Source organism: Haliotis rubra, unplaced genomic scaffold, assembly GCF_003918875.1.
Source record: "Haliotis rubra isolate DU_JTF1 unplaced genomic scaffold, ASM391887v1 Scf1217, whole genome shotgun sequence".
Lineage (NCBI taxonomy): Eukaryota > Metazoa > Mollusca > Gastropoda > Lepetellida > Haliotidae > Haliotis > Haliotis rubra.
Window position 1 is genome coordinate 153,029 of NW_025765134.1, and position 28,000 is coordinate 181,028.

The following is a 28,000-nucleotide window of genomic DNA, read 5'->3' on the forward strand; positions in this document are numbered from 1 at the left end:
TCAGGTATGTCGAGTGAAGTGTTCCGTAAGCTTTTGACACTTCAAACTTTTCAGTTACCCCAAAAAAGAAAAAATGTGAATGATATTCACAATACATTACCTGGCAATGGAGGCAGCAATGTGTGTCAGTACAGACTCTCAGAAACGACTCAGATATTGATACAATGGATGAGGAAGAGCTAAGAAACCTCTTTAGCAAGAACGTTTATGTCTGTAAAAGGTCACCACACACTATCACTACAGACTGTGTCACCACACACTATCACTACAGACCGTGTCACCACACACTATCATTACAGACCGTGTCACCACACACCATCACTACAGACCATGTCACCACACACCATCACTACAGACCGTGTCACCACACACCATCACTACAGACCATGTCACCACACACCATCACTACAGACCATGTCACCACACACCATCCCTACAGACAATGTCACCACACACTATCACTACAGACAATGTCACCACACACCATCACTACAGACCGTGTCACCACACACCATCACTACAGACCGTGTCACCACACACTACTATTACTACAGGCCATGTCACCACACACCATCACTACAGACTGTGTCACCACACACTATCACTACAGACCATGTCAACACACACCATCACTACAGACCGTGTCACCACACACCATCACTACAGACCGTGTCACCACACACCATCACTAGACCGTGCCACTATACACCATCACTACAGACCGTGTCACCACACACCATCACTACAGACTGTGTCACCACACCTATCACTACAGACCGTGTCACCACACACTATCACCGTGTCACACTACTACTATTACAGGCCCGTGTCACCACACACTATCACTACAGACTGTGTCACCACACACTATCACTACAGGCCGTGACATCACTACAGTGTGTCACCACACACTATCACTACAGACCGCGTCAACACACACCATCACTACAGACCGTGTCACACACCATCACTACAGACCGTGTCACCACACACCATCACTACAGACTGTGTCACCACACACTATCACTACAGACCGTGTCAACACACACTATCACTACAGACCGTGTCACCACACACTACTATTACTACAGGCCATGTCACCACACACCATCACTACAGACTGTGTCACCACACACTATCACTACAGACCGTGTCAACACACACTATCACTACAGACCGTGTCACCACACACTATCACTACAGACCATGTCACCACACACTATCACTACAGACCGTGTCACCACACACCATCACTACAGACCGTGTCACCACACACTATCACTACAGACCGTGTCAACACACACTATCACTACAGACCGTGTCACCACACACTATCACTACAGACCGTGTCACTACACACCACTACAGACACACTATCACTACAGACCGTGTCAACACACACTATCACACACTATCACTACAGACCGTGTCAACACACACTATCACTACAGACCGTGTCACTACAGACCGTGTCAACACACACTATCACTACAGACCGTGTCAACACAACTTCTGTGAGTAGCATCTAGAAGTTGGGGTGTAGAACAACAGGGAGAGTTCTATGGATATAGAACTTCTTTATTATTATCAGTCCCCCCTGGATTCTGCGGGGGGGGAAATGAAATTCTGCGGCGAATTTAAGTAAATTCTGCATTTGAATTTTAGAAATTCTGCACCAAATTCTGCAATGATATAACTGCTAATGATGCAATGATATAACTACTAATGATGCAATGATATAACTGCTAATGATGCAATGATATAACTGCTAATGATGCAATGATATAACTGCTAATGATGCAATGATATAACTGCTAATGATGCAATGATATAACTGCTACTGCTACTTGACATGTTACGTTAATATTAAGTCAATTCAGTCAGCTATGGGAGTTCTGGGAGAGCAGGAAGTGGAGCTGCAACTATGGGACGGTCTGGATCTTCCGGAAGAATATTGGGAATATCTGCCATTGTCTATTGAATGAACTTGTCATACTTGAGTCTCTGATTGTAGTAAAGAAATACCAATGCTTTGAGTCTGTTTTCAGGGATCTTCTTCGTCCTGTCAATACAAGATTATAGAGGGAAAAGCTTCGCTCTGCATCAGCTGAATTTGTAACAGCATTCATGTATCGCCTAGCAAGTTTTGCTAAGCGAGGAACTCTGTCCTGTACAGAAAACCAGAAATTGGTCACATCTTTCCATCATGTAACTCGTCCAGCGGTGCCAAAAGTATATTCAAAACAAATCTTCCTTCTTCATCGCCAAGTTCATCAAATATTACAGCCACTGGTCTTTCTTTCAGTTTTTCTTTTAACTGTGCTTTTTCACCAATGTACATGTCAATGAGATAGGTATCCTGAAGTCTGTTTCCACCTGGAATGCCTCCACCATTTAGAACTCATTTATTCAAAAACTCACGAACCGCTGGATGGTCAGTTTTAGACAACAGGATATTACAGGCAGTACACATTTTCACCCATGCATGACATATTTCAATACGTTCCTTTTCAGCAATAGTTTTGGAATGGAGAGACGTGTCAATCGTTTTATGTTTCTTTGATTTACGTCCATCTGTACCTTCAGCTTTCCTTGCGAGATGTTTTTTCTATTTAAGTAGGTGATCTTTGACAGTACTTTTCCGTGTGTGATCGATGACGACATTACAAACTTTGCAAAAGAGCTTTCCACCATCTTCATAAAGATCGCTCGACATCTGACATCGCTCGTTAGCAGACACATTTCCAAGTTTAGATCCCGTTTGACTAGGAAGACCTCGCTTGTTTAAAAATTTATCCATGACAGTGACCACAATTATCGACCGGCAACTTAGCAGACAAGCGGTATTAACTGGAACGGTGCATGTACTGGCACAAGGAATATGATTGTTAATATAACGCTTGTTGCCATGTGTTTTAATAATACCAATTGTTCGTACTCTAATTTCAGGCATATAATTCTGTATTGTGCCATAGTTCAGATTCAAATTATTAGATTTCACATGACTAGCATAAATGATTATGATGTACATTATATACGTTTAAAAAATGCCTACCCAACTTTTAGTAACACCTGGTTTTTCTGGCTGAATGGGGTTCGCTGAATGACATGTTCGAAGTTTGGATGATTTGTAAACAAGTCAACTGTTATTCAAAATTCTGCATGAAATTTTATGAATTCTGCGACGAGGAAATGCAAATTCTGCACATTTTCCGCATGAACATTGCTTTTCCGCGGCTTATGTGACATTCTGCACTCGAAGGTGAATTTTGCAAAATATTCCGCAACCGCGGAATCCAGTGGGGACTGTATTATTGTGAGAGACGTTTCGGTGTGACTACTAACACCTAGCTACTGCCACTTGCTGGATAACAATGTGAGTGGACACACCGAAACATTGCTCATATAAAAAATAAAGAAGTTGTATATCCATAGAACTTTCCACTGCTTCTACACACCTTGTCACTACATTCTGTTTGTTACAGAATCGGCCCTGGGTTTCATGTCACTTTGTTTGTGTGTTCGACTGGGAGAACAAGCACCAGTACAGAAGCATTACACAAACAATACAAGTCAGTCTCCCCATTGTCTAATTGAAAATGATGCATAGTGAGCGATGTGAATTTTTAAGTATATTGTTATTATTCCATTGTCAATATCGCTACTTGCAAAAGGTGAAGTTTTAAAACCTCAGTGGTGAGTGAATACCAGAAACAAAGATGGTAATGTTTCCCTTGAGTAGACTTACATCTGTTGTCACCATCTGACTACTTCAACATAGTCAAATCGCATATATAGCACATGCATGATTTGCACAGTGAACGGGCAACACATGAGCTTGCATAAACCTTGTCTTGTGTGCAGGTTATAATTGATCACCATCCCTTCAACAAGAGCTGACTCAGCAATCTAGTTCTGCCCTGTCTAGAAATAGGAGAGCATTGAAAACAAATTACCAGTAATATGCAGTGTTCCACACTTTTTTTATTACTTGGTTTACACTATTACAGACATTTACAGCAATATTCCTGTCTGTAGGAGGTAAAAAAAGGATAATAAAAAAGTGCTATTTCAGATTGTTTTCTAGATGTCAGTCAAAAGAAAGAGTAGCCTCCCTTTACCTATTGTTTCGTTTCAGCATTTTCACTCGGTAACGTGAATTCAGAGACTTTATTTGTTTAAATATTTTAAATCTTGTTTTAAGCTAAATTCGTAAAGGAAAGTTGATTTCAATAAAGTAGATTTTTAAATTAGTTAGTTGGCGGCTTTTACAAAAAGGAAAAATTGGTTGGGTTCTTTTTCACTTTAGAAAACATTACGGTTGGTGGATCCATAAACCAAGTAATAAAAAAAGTATGGCCTAAATGTAAGAAAAAGTCTTCATCATTAATGACATTTAATATATGTGAGTTTGACAGCTTCATAGAACTTCTGACATCCCATCTTATCCATCAGAATAAGTAATCTATGTTGTATGTCTCAAATATTTCACTAAATCTCAGACCAGTTCAAAAATGCTGTGAAAATATGATAATGAAAATGTGACTTGTTTGGACCATTGTTATTTCTTGTCTTTAAGTCAATGATTTGGCAGACAGAAGGGAGAAAAGTAGCTTCAGATCATTGGCACTCCCATTATGACTTCAGATATTGTATAACACAGGTATCCAGGACGCCAGCTGGTCACAGTGTATTCAGCATGTTGACCCCATGTATTCAGCATGTTGACCCCATGCCATGTATTCAGCATGTTGACATGCCATGTATTCAGCATGTTGACCCCATGTATTCAGCATGTTGACCCCATGTATTCAGCATGTTGACCCCATGTATTCAGCATGTTGACCCCATGTATTCAGCATGTTGACCCCATGCCATGTATTCAGCATGTTGACCCCATGTATTCAGCATGTTGACCCCATGCCATGTATTCAGCATGTTGACCCCATGTATTCAGCATGTTGACCCCATGCCATGTATTCAGCATGTTGACCCCATGTATTCAGCATGTTGACCCCATGTATTCAGCATGTTGACCCCATGTATTCAGCATGTTGACCCCATGTATTCAGCATGTTGACCCCATGCCATGTATTCAGCATGTTGACACAATGCCATGTATTCAGCATGTTGACCCCATGCCATGAATTCAGCATGTTGACCCCATGTATTCAGCATGTTGACCCCATGTATTCAGCATGTTGACCCCCCATGTATTCAGCATGTTGACCCCATGCCATGTATTCAGCATGTTGACCCCATGCCATGTATTCAGCATGTTGACCCCATGCCATGTATTCAGCATGTTGACCCCATGCCATGTATTCAGCATGTTGACCCCATGTATTCAGCATGTTGACCCCATGCCATGTATTCAGCATGTTGACCCCCCATGTATTCAGCATGTTGACCCCATGTATTCAGCATGTTGACCCATGCCATGTATTCAGCATGTTGACCCCCCATGTATTCAGCATGTTGACCATGCCATGTATTCCATGTTGACCCCATGCCATGTATTCAGCATGTTGACCCCATGTATTCAGCATGTTGACCCCATGTATTCAGCATGTTGACCCCATGCCATGTATTCAGCATGTTGACCCCATGTATTCAGCATGTTGACCCCATGTATTCAGCATGTTGACCCCATGCCATGTATTCAGCATGTTGACCCCATGTATTCAGCATGTTGACCCCATGTATTCAGCATGTTGACCCCATGTATTCAGCATGTTGACCCCATGTATTCAGCATGTTGACCCCATGCCATGTATTCAGCATGTTGACCCCATGTATTCAGCATGTTGACCCCATGTATTCAGCAAGTTTACCCCATGTATTCAGCAAGTTGACCCCATGCCATGTATTCAGCATGTTGACCCCATGCCATGTATTCAGCATGTTGACCCCATGCCATGTATTCAGCATGTTGACCCCATGTATTCAGCATGTTGACCCCATGTATTCAGCAAGTTGACCCCATGTATTCAGCATGTTGACCCCATGCCATGTATTCAGCATGTTGACCCCATGCCATGTATTCAGCATGTTGACCCCATGTATTCAGCATGTTGACCCCATGTATTCAGCATGTTGACCCCATGTATTCAGCATGGTATTCAGCATGTATTCTATAAGATGCTTTGGATATTGACCAATCATAATTTATATTTGATCCCGTTTCCTTCACTGACAACCGGATGAACAAAAAGGAAGAATGCTTAGTTTTACATTATTTAATTTTATGGAGCAATTAAATAATACCACTCAAAACAAGTCTAAACAACAGCAGTATTGCTGATTGTCAACATTATTAACAAGGGAACCAACAGCAGTATTGCAGATTGTCAACATTAGTAAGGAGGGAACCAACAGCAGTATTGGAGATTGTCAACATTAGTAAGGAGGGAACCAACAGCAATATGACAGATTGTCAACATTAGTAAGGAGGGAACCAACAGCAATATGACAGATTGTCAACATTAGTAAGGAGGGAACCAACAGCAGTATTACAGATTGTCAACATTAGTAAGGAGGGAACCAACAGCAGTATTGCAGAACCAACATTAGTAAAGAGGGAACCAACAGCAGTATTGCAGATTGTCAACATTAGTAAGGAGGGAACCAACAGCAGTATTACAGATTGTCAACATTAGTAAGGAGGGAACCAACAGCAGTATTGCAGAATGTCAACATTAGTAAGGAGGGAGACAACAGCAGTATTACAGATTGTCAACATTAGTAAGGAGGGAGACAACAGCAGTATTACAGATTGTCAACATTAGTAAGGAGGGAACCAAAAGCAGTATTGCAGATTGTCAACATTAGTAAGGAGGGAACCAACAGCAGTATTGCAGAATGATTAGTAAGGAAGGAACCAACAGCAGTATTGCAGATTGTCAACATTAGTAAGGAGGGAACCAACAGCAGTATTGCAGAATGTCAACATTAGTAAGGAGGGAACCAACAGCAGTATTGCAGATTGTCAACATTAGTAAGGAGGGAACCAACAGCAGTATTGCAGATTGTCAACATTAGTAAGGAGGGAACCAACAGCAGTATTGCAGATTGTCAACATTAGTAAGGAGGGAACCAACAGCAGTATTGCAGATTGTCAACATTAGTAAGGAGGGAACCAACAGCAGTATTGCAGATTGTCAACATTAGTAAGGAGGGAACCAACAGCAGTATTACAGATTGTCAACATTAGTAAGGAGGGAACCAACAGCAGTATTACAGATTGTCAACATTAGTAAGGAGGGAACCAACAGCAATATTACAGATTGTCAACATAAGTAAGGGGGGAACCAACAGCAATATTGCAGACTGTCAACATTATTAACGAGGGAACCAACAGCAATATTGCAGATTGTCAACATTATTAACGAGGGAACCAACAGCAATATTGCGGATTGTCAACATTATTAACGAGGGAACCAACAGCAATATTGCTGAGTGTCAACATTATTAACGAGGGAACCAACAGTAACATTGCAGATTGTCAACATTATTAACGATGGAACCAACAGCAATATTGCAGACTGTCAACATTATTAACGAGGGAACCAACAGCAATATTGCAGACTGTCAACATTATTAACGAGGGAACAACAGGAATATTGCTGATTGTCAACATTATTAACAAGGGAACCAACAGCAATATTGGTGATTATCAACATTATTAACGAGGCAACCAACAGCATATTGCAGATTGTCAACATTATTAACAAGGGAAAAAACAGCAATATTGCAGATTGTCAACATTATTAACGAGGGAACCAACAGCAATATTGCAGATTATCAACATTATTAACGAGGGAACCAACAGCAATGTTGCTGAGTGTCAACATTATTAATGAGGGAACCAACAGCAATACTGCTGATTGTCAACATTATTAACGAGGGAACCAACAGCAATATTGCAGATTATCAACATTATTAACGAGGGAACCAACAGCCATGTTGCTGAGTGTCAACATTATTAATGAGGGAACCAACAGCAATACTGCTGATTGTCAACATTATTAATGAGGGAACAACAGGAATATTGCAGACTGTCAACATTATTTACGAGGGAACCAACAGCAATATTGCTGATTGCCAACGTTATTAATGAGGGAACAACAGCAATATTGCAGATTATCAACATTATTAACGAGGGAACCAACAGCAATATTGCAGATTGTCAACATTATTAACGAGGGAACCAACAGCAATATTGCAGATTGTCAACATAAGTAAGGAGGGAACCAACACTAATATTGCAGATTATCAACAATAGTATCAAAAGAACAAACAGCAATCTTGCAGCCTCTGGGTGATATCCTGGGTAAGCTATGGGAGTTACAATCACCTTAGTTCTGAGACTGCTTTGTACAACAGCACCCTGGAGTCAGGAACAATGATTGATATTATGAGCAAGGGGGATGTTGATCTGGTATAAACCAACTCACAGAGCCTGGCCATCCAGCCTACTAGTGTCCATTAAATGACCATATCTATACTCAGAGCCTGGCCTTCCAGCCTACTAGTGTCCATTAAATGACCATATCTATACTCAGAGCCTGGCCATCCAGCCTACTAGTGTCCATTAAATGACCATATCTATACTCACAGCCTGGCCATCCAGCCTACTAGTGTCCATTAAATGACCATATCTATACTCAGAGCCTGGCCATCCAGCCTACTAGTGTCCATTAAATGACCATATCTATAATCAGAGCCTGGCCATCCAGCCTACTAGTGTCCATTAAATGACCATATCTATACTCAGAGCCTGGCCATCCAGCCTACTAGTGTCCATTAAATGACCATATCTATACTCAGAGCCTGGCCATCCAGCCTACTAGTGTCCATTAAATGACCATATCTATACTCAGCAGCAAACAAAACGTCAATACCAATTCAAATTTGGCTAGGCATTGTAATCAAATCATTACAGAAATGGACATAATAAGCGGATCAAAAACAATTTTTGTGTACAATATCTTGACATATCAATGAATAACTCAGCAGACATTACGTGAACGTTTGCAGTCCATTCAGATACAGTCTAATCCCGATGAGTCGAATCGCTGGGGACCAAGTAAAAGATTCGGCTTATCGATGTATTCGAGACATAGGTATCTACAGATTTTGATTCCCCACAAACAGCTTTGAAAAGAATGTCATTTCTCTCTTTAAACCGATTCAGCCATCCGGTACTGGCAACAAAATCTGTTATACCAAGTTGCGTTGCTAGTTCTATTGCTTTTCGGCATAGACATGGACCATTAATTGGGACATTTTGGTCCCGAGCTATCTTAAACCATTTGAGTAGTGCTTCCTCAAGTTCAGGAAACTTAGCCTCCTTTAACCTACGACGTTTTGCACCTGACTGTAACATGGATTCTTTAATCTTATCTGCAATTTTCAACCAAGTAGAAAGAGTGTTAGGCTGAATTTCAAACTCTCTCGCAATTTCACTCTTGGATTTGGTACCTGCCTCCACTGCAGTGATCGCTGCAAACTTCTTGTCAATAGTGTGCACTTTTAGAATGCGCTACGTTTTGGAGTTGATGTTTCCGATCTGTTTATCCCTCCAGATTGCTGGGAACATTGTAACTCCGCCATGCATGATATACAGATCATGAATAGTTATAACCAAATGAAAGCTGCTATATAGCGCGAACTGATTTGATTGAGTTAACTCAATGTCATGTGCTAATTCTTCCGTTTCCGTAAAATCACTAATCTGCCTTTTGAACTCACCCGACATTAGCGGAAAGGTGCGAGCCGCGCTGGTTTGTTAATTGGATCAGTTAGCAACACCAATTAACTTCTCATTGACTGACTTCGGCTTATGTATACAAGATTACTATTGTTTGAATCTCACGGGACCAAATTTCCATTTCGAGTCATCGTGTGTATTTATGAGACGAATTCGTGTAACTGGAAATCAAATGATGACAACAATAGCAGGGAATGGTCGGGACCGACAGGTACTTCGTGTTATGCATAATATTCGAGACATCGGCATTCGACTCATCGGAATTTGACTGTACTTGACTTCAGTATCTAGTGTGACCACCACGAGGGGCAACAACTTCAGCACAGCATCTATGCATGGAGTGCACGAATCGATTGATGAAGGCCATTGGCACCTGGAACCACACTCTGAGAAAGGCCTGGCGCAATAAATTAGCTGTGTTTGGCTTTGGTATGACATTATTCAATCTCCTCTGAATTTCATCCCAAAGATGGGTTTGAATTGGGTTTAAATCAGGACTAAGGGCTGGCCACTGCATAATGGTGACACTGTTCTCTCCCTGGACCAAGGTTCTGGAACACTACGGGACCCACTCTCTGGTTCAGGCCTATTTCACCCCATACCATGATGCTTGTACCTCCCCATGAGTCTCTTTCCATAACACATTGATCTGAATAACGCTGGCCACGTCGTCACCATATTCTTGTTCTGCCATCTGCAGTTGATACGCACTCCCGACTCTCATCTGTGAACAGAACAGTTCTCTATTGCCTGTATCGCCAGTTTTGGTGTTGTAGGGCAAACTGTACACGTTCACGCAGATGACGAGGGGTGAGGATAGGTCCACGGTAAGGTCTACGGCAATGGAGGTTCCCGCTGTTAAGACATCGTCATACTGTATCAATAATGATTGGTCTTCCGTGTGTTCCCACTGTTTGGCATCCTGTTTCGGATGCCTGCATGAAGAAATTCTGTACATGTTGTCGCACAACATGGCGGTCTTGTCGCCTTGTGGTCACCCTTGGTCTGCTAGTACAGGGGCGATCATTTCTGGTGTTGGTGGTCCAGAAACGTTGCTGCAGCCTGTAGATGGTCAGGACGTTGACATGGAAGTGATTGGCAACGGCTTGTGCAGTGTGGCCAGCTTCACGTCTTCCTAGCGCCTGGTTCCTCTGAGCTGTCGTGAGTCGCGGCATCCTGCTGATGTTGTAATGTGATTGATTCAACCAGGTTTGGGGGTGAATTTTATAGGGCTGGTCCTCGTGAACAGCACGTGCAGCATGAAAAACCATGGAGAACACCATACGATCTCCGAGATCAGGTTGCATTTTTGATACCATTTCCTGGGTTCCATTCTGAGTTTGGGAAGGAATGTCTTTGCTTAGATAAAGATGGAGATGTTGTCAAAAATATACAATCAAAACATTAAATGAGTTTACAGTTATCCGTTTCTGCGACTAAAAATTCCAAAACTAACGTTTCTTTTGCTGCTTAGTATATGTTGGTGGGGACCGGGGGTAGCTGAGTCACTGAGCTTCACCATCAACACCCACCACTACACACACAGCCAAGTCACTGAGCTTCACCATCAACACCCACCACTACACACACAGCCAAGTCACTGAGCTTCACCATCAACACCCACCACTACACACACAGCCAAGTCACTGAGCTTCACCATCAACACCCACCACACACCACCACTACACACACACAGCCAAGTCACTGAGCTTCACCATCAACACCCACCACTACACACACAGCCAAGTCACTGAGCTTCACCCAATCACTACCACACACTACAGCCAAGTCGCTGGGCTTCAACACCACACCCACCACTACACACACAGCCAAGTCACTGAGCTTCACCATCAACACCCACCACTACACACACAGCCAAGTCACTGAGCTTCACCATCAACACCCACCACTACACACACAGCCAAGTCACTGAGCTTCACCATCAACACCCACCACTACACACACACAGCCAAGTCACTGAGCTTCACCATCAACACCCACCACTACACACACAGCCAAGTCACTGAGCTTCACCATCAACACCCACCACTACACACACAGCCAAGCCAAGTCACTGAGCTTCACCATCAACACCCACCACTACACACACAGCCAAGTCACTGAGCTTCACCATCAACACCCACCACTACACACACAGCCAAGTCACTGAGCTTCACCATCAACACCCACCACTACACACACAGCCAAGTCACTGAGCTTCACCATCAACACCCACCACTACACACACAGCCAAGTCACTGAGCTTCACCATCAACACCCACCACACACACACAGCCAAGTCACTGAGCTTCACCATCACACCCACCACTACACACACAGCCAAGTCACTGGGCTTCACCATCAACACCCACCACTGCACGCCAGCCAGGTCACTGGGCTTCACCATCAGCACCACCACTACACACACAGCCAAGTCACTGAGCTTCACCATCAACACCCACCACTACACACACAGCCAAGTCACTGAGCTTCACCATCAACACCCACCACTACACACACAGCCAAGTCACTGAGCTTCACCATCAACACCCACCACTACACACACACAGCCAAGTCACTGAGCTTCACCATCAACACCCACCACCACACACAGCCAAGTCACAGAGCCACCACTTCACCAGCCAAGTCACTGGGCTTCACCATCAGCACCCACCACTACACACACAGCCAACTGAGCTTCACCATCAACACCCACCACTACACACACAGCCAAGTCACTGAGCTTCACCATCAACACCCACCACTACACACACAGCCAAGTCACTGAGATTCACCATCAACACCCACCACTACACACACAGCCAAGTCACTGAGCTTCACCATCAACACCCACCACTACACACACAGCCAAGTCACTGAGCTTCACCATCAACACCCACCACTACACACACAGCCAAGTCACTGAGATTCACCATTAACACCCACCACTACACACACAGCCAAGTCACTGAGCTTCACCATCAACACCCACCACTACACACACAGCCAAGTCACTGAGCTTCACCATTAACACCCACCACTACACACACAGCCAAGTCACTGAGCTTCACCATCAACACCCACCACTACACACACAGTCAAGTCACTGAGCTTCACCAACAAATCCCCAACATCATCAACAAGTATGGACCTGTTCAGAACCAGGTTCTGCTGTAGTCAAACTTTCGGCCAAATCTAAGAACTCCAATCTGCCCAAGCCTGCTGCCTCAGTTGTTTACACATTTAGAGATGCAGTTAACCCGATTAAAATGACTATGATCCTGTAGGTTGGTGGTATTGATATACATCTGGTACTAGGTTCAACTTCCAGTACTGTGTAATGTGTTTGAAAACTTAGCTAACATCATTCTTGACTGGCTTCTGCACAATTACGTAAGAAATGTGTGAGAGAAACAAAAATTCTCAATCTTAGTACCTAAGACAAGTTGAAATTCAGTTAATAAAATTCAGAATGTCTGTAGCGGTGGTCACACTTCACTGATTTTGCTTGTAATGTCTATCACCATGATTAAATCTTTATTGGGTTCACTTCATCACAGCTTGCTCCACCATTCTTAGCCCCCAGCATGTGTAGCTCAAGGGACCTCATTAGTATCCTCAGGGTTTGTGATGGTTAGGGAAGAATGGAACAGCTTTGTATCTGTCATATCTTCACTATCTTGATAGTGAGTAGTTTTACGCCACACTCAGCAATATTCCAGCTATATGGCGGCCACTATCTTGATTAGGCAATCTCATAGCAATCAAATCTTTTACTCTGATAAGATACCATCCTGCTTGGAGAAAAAGTCCTTAAGTTAATTTAGGGTGCAGGGATTTACGGGATGCAAATTCCTGCATCCTATATGCATAAAAATTGACGGATGCAGCGAAATTTATAGGCCCGTCCATAGGGATGCAAAAAATTTCGATTGAGTAACAATAAGTTATCACTGAGTCTGCTATTAGCTGGGTTATGATGTCATTTGCAAATTAATTACTGTCAGTAACAATGTGATGATCACGATACACAGTACAATAGCAGTAACTGAATTACAACAATATTACAACATAGTATTAATAATAATATTTTAGTGTCTTGGATCCCCATATTGTAGTCCAGGACCCCTGAAAATTAAGAGAAAGAGTCCCAGGGACCCTGAAATACAGGACTCAAGGTAAATCCCTGAAGGTGATTTTTCAAATACTGTAAACGTAGTATATTTCGCGCAGGTTTTATTTTCGCGCTTTTCGGCCAAAACATTTTATCGCGAAAATTTATACACCGCGAATAAACCATAACACATCAAGTTTGAAGACAGAAATCTACGGGAATCTTAAAATGACGACTGATAGTAGCATAAACAATCATACTTAACTGTCGCTGTAATGGATTTCCAAAAAAATAATTAAATAATGAGCCAAATCCCATCGCCGAATTAGCGAAAACAGCAATGTGTGTTGTGGCCGCCATGGAAATTGGTCACATGACAGATGGTTTGATACAAAACAGATTACCATGAAACGACTCGGAAAGAAATAATACAGCAGTATTTATTCATTTAGATACAAACGTATCATCATGAAGCGAATAGTCACTAACACTCAATCATCTCATTCACAACAACCCGGCTTGTTTGAAATCACAAAAAGCTTCATATACAGTATAAGTTAATTCGTCAGATCGTCAGAATTCGGAACATAAGACTGATGTGTTTTTCATCTCTTCCGGGAGTAAACGGGTTACTGTGTACTAGTATATCGCACAGATAGGGATTTCCTGTGAGTAAGCAATAAACGCCGCCTAACAGGTTAAGCCACTCTGTTTGTTTTCACTGCTATTAGTGGCGGCCAAAGAGACAGCTGGCAGTTCCGGCAATTACTGATTGTGCGAATAATTGACCGCGCGATGTAGTCTAAACTGTCAATTCCGCGAAAATAGCACCACGCGAAAATAAGTACGTTTACAGTAACCAAATCAGCAACGAGGCTTCAAAGCTCTCAGTATAAGTGAGCAAAGCATCCAGACAAGATGACGGTTTCATACTCTTTGCTTTTAACCCAATGAAACTCACGAATTACTCACTTGGTTTTATTATAGCCATCACAGTCTACCTATTTATTGTAATGTAGAGCCTATCTACAGTGCTGGGATTTAGATTTGTTGAGATTGATATGAACCCAATTGTGTTTGAAGATATCATATCACTCAGATTCACTGGCGCAAGAACAACACATTGTTCACTTAAATTTGTTCTTCACACGACTTCCATCAGAAGTTCATCAGATCGAAGACAAAGATCTGGGTTTATTGAGACTGCTTCCCTTGGTAGATCCTACAGCATACCTCAAGCCATGTACTTAGAAGTATCAGTATCTGTCAGTGTCACTGGACACTGTGACAGCAAGCAGGCAGCAGTAACACATACAAACAGACATGCTCTGGTAAGTTTGCTAAACTGGATATGACTGTGTTCAGTCTAGAGAGGACATAATGACACTGCATCCACAGTATCTGTCTACAGGGTGTATTGGGTAAAGACAAGCATTAACACAGGTTATGATATTTACATAGTTGAGAGGGGTGTGGCACTACACAAGGGCACTTACAAAGGATAACTACTATCCCGTTTACTCTTTCTATGACGAGGCAATTAGAGCCACACAGACATTGTAAACACCCACATGATGGCTTGTGTTAAAGATAATGAGGTCATTAACAACTGAGACATTGCTCAGATATTATCGAGAAAACAACACATATTCTTATACTAAAACAAAACAAAAAACAATTCACACTATAATGAGGTTTACTGATACGGATACTGTTGTTGTCTTCTAAAAGTAATGAGATGTATTACACTTGTTTACATGATTAAAGAGAAGACATCGAATGTTTCTAAGCGTCAAAAACACATAATATACATATAAAAGGATAAATATACTCCTTCAAAAAACACAAACAGAAATACCTGCTATACTGAACACCCCTATAACCCGCGATCTCACCTGCACACACACTAAATCAAAGTTAATATTGTGTAGTTCTGCATTGTGATGCCAAACACGAGACCCTGAACGAGGCAATTTCGGCACCGTCAATACATCGGAGATAACCCGATCTCTGTCACAATAACGAAAAACCGAATTGTGCTCGCTATACTTTCGTGCCAAAGTCGAATCACTAACTTCTGCAACAAAGCCAGTGTCAGTCGTTTGATAGACTGTTCACCACACCAAACACAGCACATATACTATTTAGGAAGTACCCACCCAATGATCCGCGGTCTCTCTTCCACCCTCCACGTCTCAACGCCAGCGGAAGTTTGATAAATAGATGTCGCTTATAACCTACACAACTGGGAAGGGCCCCTCAAAACACTTAAAGTCAACAGGGCCGTGCCAGGATTACAGTTTTCGTAAGCATTGTGTGTCATGTGTCTACATGGATGTGATCTATTCTACACTGTGTTCTAAGCATAATGCTCTTGATTCCTGGCAATAAGATTCCAAGTTAATGTTAGCACCACATTACAAGGGAGACAACTCGTAAAGATAGGATTTGACTGACAAGCGCCCCACCTGTGTGTACAGAAGGAAAGAGGGCAAATAGAATATATGGGCAATATTTGATCTACGGCCAGTCATTATGCTTTGATAACGTGAAAACAGGTCATGATAGATGCTTGAGAATTTCTTTAACAATAAAACTTTTGTATAAAATTGCCACATAGAGCGGGTCCTGGCAAGTGTGTTCACTGTTAATCCTCTAACCTCTCACTTAGACCCTAAAGGAGTGTAGCTCTTTCTACACGTCTACCATCAGCAAATACAACAGCACGTCTGTCTGTGAATGCAAACAAGTGTACCGTTAGATGACCATGTAGCTATGTATCCAGGAGGTGCCCATGCACGGTGTGTTAGACTCCTCGATGTATCGAATTAATGAGAGTGAGTGAATGAGTGGGTTCAGTTTTACGCCGCTTTTAACAATATTCCAGCTATATCACGGCGGGGGACACCAGAAATGGGCTTCACACATTGTACCCATGTGGGGAATTGAACCCGGGTCTTCGGCGTGACGAGCGGACGCTTTAACCACTAGGCTACCCCACCGCCCTCGAATTAATGAAATACTCCTTAATTATTATGTGTGTACACACACCATTACGTCATGAGGAGACCATACCACCTCCTCCGTCCCCTGAACCCCAAATGACATAAGATGTTTTATCCCCCGCAAATGGACTGCGTCCTTCCGTGCCCATTCGTCTTTTCCGGAGCAGAACTTTAAAACCGTTCACTATTTCTTCAGCAAACTTCTCACATAGATAGGTGTGGTGGTGAATTGGTGTGCCTTTTGGTAGTTTGAGATTTCTGAATAAAATATCTTTTTGCGTTTCCATGGCAACAAGTTTGACTTCGACTGAATTTGGTGTTGGTGCTATTTTCCGGAGTAGAACTTTAAAACCGTTAAATATTTCTTCACCAAGCTCAGCACATAGATTGGTCTGGTGGTGTTCTGGTACCGTTTGGTAGTTTTGGATTTCTGTATAACATATTTCTTTTGCGTTTCCATGGCAATAAGTTTGACTTCGACTGAAATTGGTACTGGTGCTATTGTCCGGAGCAGAAATTTAAAACCAATCACCAAACTTCTCACATAGATAGGTATCGTGGTGAACTGATGCCTTTTGGTAGTTTTGGATTTCAAAATAATATATATATTTTGCGTTTCCATGGCAACAAGTTTGGCCTCGACTGAATTTGGTGGTAGTTCTCCTTTCTGGAGCCGAACTTTAAAACCTTTGAATAATCTCCTTCCACTTTGCTCTATACACGCCAACACATTTGACTTATTCATAACTAAAGTACTGTCGGAAATTTTTAAAAAACCCTGTTTTTACGCATTTATATCTACAATTTATGTAGTTAATATGTGAAATGTGAAATATCTGTTAACTAAGTTCTGCCTAACTACAGTCTCAGTGGTAGGGAGCTAGGAAACGTAGAAAAAGGTCTTTACTAAGGAGAGATTAGTGCAGAAATGAGCAACGCAGTTTTTTTCTAAGTCGAAAACGACATATTTGGAACAGACCATGACTTTATGCAAATTAGTCTGCGACGATATTGTATTACAAAGGAAACTTGTTAAATGCCCATTTTGAAATTAAAATTAGCTTTATTATAAACGATAGCTGATGTAAAATGACATCCAATGATCGAGGGAACAAATACCAGCCCTTGAGCATGCACTAGTTGCCTGGATATGTGCGCTATACAAATATCCTATAATAATAATAACATGTATATATGTGTGGGGGACTATCTGCTTCTGTAGGTTACCACTACACATGTATATTTATCTTGCCTTACACATAAATGTCGTTTTCTGATTGGCTGAGCTTTTTTCTATTATTTTCAATGTACCCAGCTTACAAGCGAGTAACAGTTTCTGTGTACCCCGTTGGGAATGCCGAACCCATTTGGTACTTCGTAGTAGTAATTCTTTATCTCGAATAACATTGATTCACGTATTATGTACGGAAATTACCGATGTTTTGCGAATGCCAATCGATTGAAGGGACATAACTCTAAATTGTTTTTTTTGTCGTCCGAAACATCGAGGGTCCATCAGCCCATGTGTTGCGTAAGTCCATCAGGACACATACACGATGTAAATAGATTTGTTACCTACACCTTTAAGTTTCAGAATGTTGAACCTGAGTACTGCACTGTAGGCATCAATGTAAACTAGTGCTTAAAAGAAACTATACACAGCTAAATATTACATAAAATTCACATAAAAATAAAATGAAGTGATGAAACCATACAGAGCCATGCCCCATACGTACAGATCCATGCATCCTTTCTGGGAACACACGGCGAAACACGTTAAAGGTCACATGCAACGTAAAACACAACTTTGCAGATTCTGATACCTTTCGGTATGGACTTACCGAAACAAAGCGTCAAAAATGCAAATTCAACTTATAAAGTTGAAAAATAACGCGATGAAAAAAAACGCGCGAAATCGGAGTTCAAACGTTTCACTAATTTTCCCCAGACTTTTCTGGGGAATACGGGTTTCAACAGCTGGGCTGCGCTCATAGCACGTGCGCAGTGAAATAGGTTCGCGCAACTTGGAAGCGGGCTGTCTGGTGAATACTCGGTGAAGGCTTTGGTGTGAGCTATTTTCATAATGTTTTGTTGATATCTCACAGGCGCGAGCTTTTTATATGTTATGACAGTAAATAAACTGTTAATATAATTTCATTTGTCTATTTCACCACACGTTCTTCTTACCGAGTCACTTTCTCAGTTCGATACTTAAAATCAATGTCATTATTTAGCGTTGACAGAATTTCTAACTGTGATATAGATATGTCGCTGTCACAGACAAAACTCAATGTCTTGTTTTATTGACACCTGTGTGTCTGCCTGCCTGTCTGCTAATGACAATATTCAATACACAACTGCGATCACTGACCACATGCAATTTGAACTTAACACCAATCAGGCTATACACCATAAACAAAACGCATTGATTTATGGCCCGAGTTCGGTCTCTGTCACATTATGTAAGTACACAGACAGGCAGGTGTGATACTTGAACACATGACATGTTATGATGTCTGTTGATTGCAAAATGTTATACACAAAAAATGAGCATGTACTAGTATTTACAAAACCCAACATCTCTATATATACACACACAATGAGCCGTGAAGGCGGCATCTGCTAATGAACCAGCCGTTACACTTGAGTGCACACCCACCCGCTCTGACTGGGTTCGGTATCCCGGCTGCTTTGTTTCGAGGGAGGTAAACCCAAGTACAAAATATTGCACTTTTGATTTGCGATTATACGCTTATAATTTTGTTTATTTGTTTTTTCATAATCAGCAATGCATATTATATGTCATGAAGAAGTGATAATTGTGTTTTAATTATGTTTGATTTTTTTGGTTGCATGTGACCTTTAACGAAACGCTTAAACGTCGCAATAAATCCAAAACGATTTGTTTCTGTTGTAACACGTGCATACTGACGGTATAAACAGCCTACGCAACACGTGAGCAACGCAGTAGTAAAAAGAGCACAAAAAAGCATGCCACGTTTGATGCAAATCGAAAGAGATAAAGCTGTCGGAATGTCCCAACAATGAGCTAACCACACCGTCATTGCCAGAACCTTCAGCTGCACCCGATTTATTGTCATCAGACTGATGCAACGACTAAGACAAACAGGCAATAAGTCAGACAGGGCTAGAATGGGTCGACCACGTTTGACAACGCCCGGTGATGGTCGCCACATCCGGACAATTCATCTGAGAAATCGTTTTGTAACGGCGACCTCAACGACAGCGACCGCTCTAGGACACCTTATTGATCAGTCGACATACAGTGTAACGGCGACTATGAGGATATGGTGTTCGTGCATGTCCACCCTACCGCGGAGTGCATCTGACTCTTCAAAACGGACGTCGTCGACTGATATGGGCCAGGCGCATTCGACGTTGGCGGCGTGTATTGTTCACCGACGAGAGTAGGTTTTGCAGTGTTTACAGATGAGTAGGTGAACGTTTAGCGCCGAATTGCGTTCAGCAAGTCCTACCGTTTTGACCCGGATCGTGATGGTGTGGGGAGGGATCTTCGGCGGTCTCAAAACGAGACTTGTGATTATTCATGGCAACCTGAATGCTCGAAGGTACAGGGATGACGTTTGCGACCAGTCGTGTTGCCATTTATACAGCAACAACCACGTGGTATTGTCTACTAATATGATAACGCAAGGCCCCATACAGCATGACTGACAAACGACTTTCTGCATGGCATCGTTGTTTTGCCGTGGCCAGCATGTTCTCCCGACATGAATCCGATAGAACACTTATGGGACTACCTGGATCCACAAATCAAAAGACTACCATTGCCGCCTGTCACTGCTCAACAACTGGAACAATGTCTCCTTCAGGAATGGCAACGGACCACGCCTAACGTCATTCGTCGTCATACGTCATCAATGCGTCGACGTGTTTTGACGTGTAATGAATCCAGTGGTGGCCACACTCACTATTGATTAAACACTTGATGGCGTTTTCCAGAAAACACAGGCTTGTTGATTTGTGTAAATGTTCCGACTTTGATACCAGTGTACCATAAACAATCTCCACATGCACCACAACAAGTAGATATTGTCCATGTGTCGACCTGTTTTAGAACATCGACACGTCTATAAGGTAACCTCTCGTTTAGTCTAAAGCGAGTATCGTCTACGAGGCTAGTGCATTCCAAATACAGGTTATGCTGACCTAACCTCGATACCCAAGTTGATGAAGGTATCATGTTAATAGAGTTGCATTTGCTTACGTTGTTTTGTATTATTAAAGAGTTCTCGGAAGATAAAAAGGTTTGACAATGAATGACAGTGTGGATTTCGAACGTTTGATTGCACAGTTTCTAAGGTGGAATGTCTGCACGAGGTGACGTGATCGTTCAAACGCATATAAGAAATCGCCGTTTCAGCTACCGTTTTGCTTAAATTGTATAAGTCAATATGTCTAGAACCGTTTCACGGTATGCAATATGCTGAATGTAATGGTATGAACCCCAAAATTAGTAAGTACCTACACCGAAACGTCGCACTCATTGCAATAAGAAGTTGACTATCCATAGCACTTGGTTTTTCTTCATCTTCACAACTTCTAAAATGCCTCTCAAAGAAGATATGAAACCATGTGTCTTTCAGTGTGAGTCAAACAATACTTTCGACTTTGCATGAAACGAAATTGTGTACATTTGCTGTAGAATTGAATGTTCTTTTGACATTAAACACGTGTATTTATATATGCTTTTGTTTTCTTTTTAAATTTGGTCAAACACACTGTATACTTTCTTTTGAGCACTAGTTTATTAAGTGTCACTGGCGGGGTATTAGCACTGTATGAAAGAATTCAATTAGAATATATATTTATTTAGTGCTGAGACCCCGTCAGTGACAGTACATCCATTGATGTCAGTTTTTAATGTTGATTTTGCTAATCAAAGGACTGCTAAGCACAGTAGAGAAAGCAAACATTATAATTATGTGTATTGATGACAAAACATGGAAATAAAATCTGGAGTAAGAAAGTTGTCAAATAAGATGTTTGTCCACAAACACGACCAAGATCCGCTATTTTCGAACACATAAGCAGTTGCCAGTACCATAACATCATGTTGAAAGGACCTAAAGTCCTGTCCACCGACACCAACTGGCGTTAACATGAGGCCACACACATCAGGAGATGCCATCTAGGGATGAACCGTGACCAGGGAACAAACACACCCAGCACTTGGGACTGATTGGTTCACTTATCAATACTACTATCCTTCTAGCTCGCTCCAGTGTCTTCACTATCATCAATTAGAACCATACCCACTTTGCCCTCCCCTTGTCCATACCCAGTCACTGCTTCTTTCCATCCACGCCTGGATTTACTCCTGTCTTCTATCTGTCCATTACCAGTCGGTGCTTCTTACCATCCACGCCTGGATTTACTCCTGTCTTCTATTTGTCCGTTACCAGTCGGTGCTTCTTACCATCCACGCCTGGATTTACTCCTGTCTTCTATTTGTCCATTACCAGTCGGTGCTTCTTACCATCCACGCCTGGATTTACTCCTGTCTTCTATTTGTCCGTTACCAGTCGGTGTTTCTTACCATCCACGCCTGGATTTACTCCTGTCTTCTATTTGTCCATTACCAGTCGGTGCTTCTTACCATCCACGCCTGGATTTACTCCTGTCTTCTATTTGTCCATTACCAGTCGGTGCTTCTTACCATCCACGCCTGGGTTTACTCCTGTCTTCTATTTGTCCATTACCAGTCGGTGCTTCTTACCATCCACGCCTGGATTTACTCCTGTCTTCTATTTGTCCATTACCAGTCGATTTACTCCTGTCTTACCATCCACGCCTGGATTACCATCCTCCTGGATTTACTCCTGTCTTCTATTTGTCCGTTACCAGTCGGTGCTTCTTACCATCCACGCCTGGATTTACTCCTGTCTTCTATTTGTCCATTACCAGTCGGTGCTTCTTACCATCCACGCCTGGATTTACTCCTGTCTTCTATTTGTCCATTACCAGTCGGTGCTTCTTACCATCCACGCCTGGATTTCCATCCTGTCTTCTATTTGTCCATTACCAGTCGGTGCTTCTTACCATCCACGCCTGGATTTACTCCTGTCTTCTATTTGTCCATTACCAGTCGGTGCTTTTACCATCCACCCTCCACTCCTGTCTTCTATTTGTCCATTACCAGTCGGTGCTTCTTACCATCCACGCCTGATTTACTCCTGTCTTCTATTTGTCCATTACCAGTCGGTGCTTCTACCATCCACGCCTGGATTTACTCCTGTCTTCTATTTGTCCATTACCAGCAGGTGCTTCTTACCATCCACGCCCGGATTTACTCCTGTCTTCTATTTGTCCATTACCAGTCGGTGCTTCTTACCATCCACGCCTGGATTTACTCCTGTCTTCTATTTGTCCATTACCAGTCGGTGCTTCCATTTCCTCCACGCCTGGATTTACTCCTGTCTTCTATTTGTCCATTACCAGTCGGCTTCTTACCATCCACGCCCGGATTTTACTCCTGTCTTCTATTTGTCCATTACCAGTCGGTGCTTCTTACCATCCACGCCTGATTTTACTCCTGTCTTCTATTTGTCCATTACCAGTGCTGTCTTTTACCATCCACGCCTGATTTTACTCCTGTCTTCTATTTGTCCATTACCAGTCGGTGCTTCTTACCATCCACGCCTGGATTTACTCCTGTCTTCTATTTGTCCATTACCAGTCGGTGCTTTTACCATCCACGCCTGATTTATCTGTCTTCTATTTGTCCATTACCAGTCGGTCGGTTTTACCATCCACGCCTGATTTACTCCTGTCTTCTATTTGTCCATTACCAGTCGGTGCTTCTTACCATCCACGCCTGGATTTACTCCTGTCTTCTATTTGTCCATTACCAGTCGGTGCTTCTTACCACCCACGCCTGGATTTACTCCTGTCTTCTATTTGTCCATTACCAGTCGGTGCTTCTTACCATCCACGCCTGGATTTACTCCTGTCTTCTATTTGTCCATTACCAGTCGGTGCTTCTTACCATCCACGCCTGATTTTACTCCTGTCTTCTATTTGTCCATTACCAGCCGGTGCTTTACCATCCACGCCTGGATTTACTCCTGTCTTCTATTTGTCCATTACCAGTCGGTGCTTCTACCATCCACGCCTGGATTTACTCCTGTCTTCTATTTGTCCATTACCAGTCGGTGCTTTACCATCCACGCCTGATTTATTGGTGCTGTTTCCTGTCTTCTATTTGTCCATTACCAGTCGGTGCTTCCATCCACGCCTGGATTTACTCCTGTCTTCTATTTGTCCATTACCATCCACGGTGATTTCTTACCATCCACGCCTGGCTTTTACCACGCCTGATTTTACTCCTGTCTTCTATTTGTCCATTACCAGTCGGTGCTTCTTACCATCCACGCCTGGATTTACTCCTGTCTTCTATTTGTCCATTACCAGTCGGTGCTTTACCATCCACGCCTGGATTTACTCCTGTCTTCTATTTGTCCATTACCAGTCGGTGCTTCTTACCATCCACGCCTGGATTTTACTCCTGTCTTCTATTTGTCCATTACCAGTCGGTGCTTCTTACCATCCACGCCTGATTTACTCCTGTCTTCTATTTGTCCATTACCAGTCGGTGCTTCTTACCATCCACGCCTGGATTTACTCCCTGTCTTCTATTTGTCCATTACCAGTCGGTGCTTCTTACCATCCACGCCTGATTTACCCCTGTCTTCTATTTGTCCATTACCAGTCGGTGCTTCTTACCATCCACGCCTGGATTTACTCCTGTCTTCTATTTGTCCATTACCAGTCGGTGCTTCTACTTATCCACGCCTGGATTTACTCCTGTCTTCTATTTTGTCCATTACCAGTCGGTGCTTCTTACCACCACGCCTGATTTACTCCTGTCTTCTATTTGTCCATTACCAGTCGGTGCTTCTTACCATCCACGCCCTGATTTACTCCCTGTCTTCTATTTGTCCATTACCAGTCGGTGCTTCTTACCATCCACGCCTGGATTTACTCCTGTCTTCTATTTGTCCATTACCAGTCGGTGCTTCTTACCATCTTCGCCTGGATTTACTCCTGTCTTCTATTTGTCCATTACCAGTCGGTGCTTCTTACCATCCACGCCTGGATTTACTCCTGTCTTCTATTTTGTCCATTACCAGTCGGTGCTTTCTACCATCCACGCCTGATTTTACCCTGTCTTCTATTTGTCCATTACCAGTCGGTGCTTCTTACCATCCACGCCTGGATTTACTCCTGTCTTCTATTTGTCCATTACCAGTCGCTGCTTCTTACCATCCACGCCTGGATTTACTCCTGTCTTCTATTTGTCCATTACCAGTCGGTGCTTCTTACCATCCACGCCTGGATTTTACTCCTGTCTTCTATTTGTCCATTACCAGTCGGTGCTTCTTTACCATCCACGCCTGGATTTACCCTGTCTTCTATTTGTCCATTACCAGTCGGTGCTTCTTACCATCCACGCCTGGATTTACTCCTGTCTTCTATTTGTCCATTACCAGTCGGTGCTTCTTACCATCCACGCCTGGATTTACTCCTGTCTTCTATTTGTCCATTACCAGTCGGTGCTTCTTACCATCCACGCCTGGATTTACTCCTGTCTTCTATTTGTCCATTACCAGTCGGTGCTTCTTACCATCCACGCCTGGATTTACTCCTGTCTTCTATTTGTCCATTACCAGTCGGTGCTTCTTACCATCCACGCCTGATTTACTCCTGTCTTCTATTTGTCCATTACCAGTCGGTGCTTCTTACCATCCACGCCTGGATTTACTCCTGTCTTCTATTTGTCCATTACCAGTCGGTGCTTCTTACCATCCACGCCTGGATTTACTCCTGTCTTCTATTTGTCCATTACCAGTCGGTGCTTCTTACCATCCACGCCTGGATTTACTCCTGTCTTCTATTTGTCCATTACCAGTCGGTGCTTCTTACCATCCACGCCTGGATTTACTCCTGTCTTCTATTTGTCCATTACCAGTCGGTGCTTCTTACCATCCACGCCTGGATTTACTCCTGTCTTCTATTTGTCCATTACCAGTCGGTGCTTCTTACCATCCACGCCTGGATTTACTCCTGTCTTCTATTTGTCCATTACCAGTCGGTGCTTCTTACCATCCACGCCTGGATTTACTCCTGTCTTCTATTTGTCCATTACCAGTCGGTGCTTCTTACCATCCACGCCTGGATTTACTCCTGTCTTCTATTTGTCCATTACCAGTCGGTGCTTCTTACCATCCACGCCTGGATTTACTCCTGTCTTCTATTTGTCCATTACCAGTCGGTGTACCATCCACGCCTGGATTTACTCCTGTCTTCTATTTGTCCATTACCAGTCGGTGCTTCTTACCATCCACGCCTGGATTTACTCCTGTCTTCTATTTGTCCATTACCAGTCGGTGCTTCTTACCATCCACGCCTGGATTTACTCCTGTCTTCTATTTGTCCATTACCAGTCGGTGCTTCTTACCATCCACGCCTGGTCTTCTATTTGTCCATTACCTGTCTTCTATTTGTCCATTACCAGTCGGTGCTTCTTACCATCCACGCCTGGATTTACTCCTGTCTTCTATTTGTCCATTACCAGTCGGTGTTTCTTACCATCTACCTCTGGATTAACTCCTGTCTTCTATACTGAACCGCAAAAGGATTGAGGATTGAGTTCAAACTTGACAATTATGGTTAACACATTTTCGGGAATCACATTTAGAGTTCACGCAAACAAATTCACCAACAATTATATCAGTAGGATACCTCAGAGTCAGTATCGTGTGTAGCCTCCATGGGCATCGATGACGGCGTTGCATCGTCTGTGCATGGAATGAATTAGCCGGTTGATGAAGTCCATAGGCACTTGCGTCCATACTCTGCGTAATACCTGATCGAAACCAGCCGCAGTTGTCGGCCTTGGTTGGAGATCATTCAGTCTCAAATCTCGCCCCAAAGGTGTTCTGTTGGACCTAAATCCAGACTGAGTGCAGGCCATTGTAGTGTTTGGATGCCACGTTGTCTTAGGAAGTCCAATGTGTGCACGAAGATCTTTTTTTGCTGGAAGATGTGCTTTCTGTTACTTCCAAATCGTGGTACAACGTGGGGTCTTATGACTTGGTTAATATAGCGAGCAGCTAGCTGTCACGCCAATCCCTAGTCCTGGATCGGGATTCTGGTACACCACGGGGCCAACTCTCTGTTTCAGACCGACTGCACCAAACACCATGATGCTTGGGCCACCCCACGAGTCTCTTTCAACAATACACTCATTGGTGTACCGTTCAAACCTAAGTTCATAAAACTTTGGGGAAACTTGGTATATTGAAATAGCTTCCTCGTTTGTTGAACTGGTTGTCTATATGTAGCTCGGCACATTCACATTTCTCTTCATTTTCAGTCAACTTGACTTCAGTGAGTCTCTCAAGATGGCGCGGATCGATATAGGACTCGACACCCTCAAGAATGGCTGATATTTGCTTGACTTGACTACAAGAATCAGTCACTGATTCCTGGTATTGACGCTGACGCTTCAACCTTTTGCAACTTAACATCTAAGTTAGCAAACACCTAAGGCAAGGTCATGTGCTATGCCATCAAACTTTACCGGCTGGTGAGATATCATTCCGTGAATCAGTTTGTTTCAGTATTATCTGAAATCATTTGCCTTTATGTAATGTCATATTAGGCAGTCTACTAATGGTGAGTATCTGTCAGAAGATTCCTGGTTACACATAACTCAAAACGCATGAATACATAGTAACTTCTATACCACTGTTTACATTAGATAGATTGATTCCTGACAAATATTACTGTACATACAAAATATTGTAACGGATGTTTTCATACGAACCAGAATATGAACATTAGTTTTTTGAAATCATATACGCCGGTTTACGACTTGTTAATAGACCGTCGTTTGCCTGACATTTCAATACAGAAGCAAGTCATCAATCAATCTTATCGTCTCATGAAAACAAGATGTTGGACTTGCACATTATCCTTTCAACAATCAGTCCTTCATCCAGTTTAGCCCTCATGTAGGACACTACAATTTCTCAATGTTCCCGTGCATCAGTCGAGAATATC

The 28,000-nt window shown here is 42.6% G+C and overlaps 1 protein-coding gene across 2 annotated transcripts in view; it reads right to left on the reverse strand.

Annotated features, from left to right (window-relative positions):
* Positions 1 to 16,159, reverse strand: part of LOC124265778 (polypeptide N-acetylgalactosaminyltransferase 13-like) — a 97,934-nt gene extending 81,775 nt beyond the window's left edge. Inside the window, exon 1 of one of the 2 annotated variants that reach the window (XM_046700595.1) lies at positions 16,046 to 16,159. The gene's annotated coding sequence lies outside the window, so the exon portion shown is untranslated. The remainder of the gene's footprint in view (positions 1 to 16,045) is intronic. The other variant, XM_046700602.1, reaches the window with a different exon arrangement.
* Between the last annotated feature and the right edge of the window lie 11,841 nt (positions 16,160 to 28,000).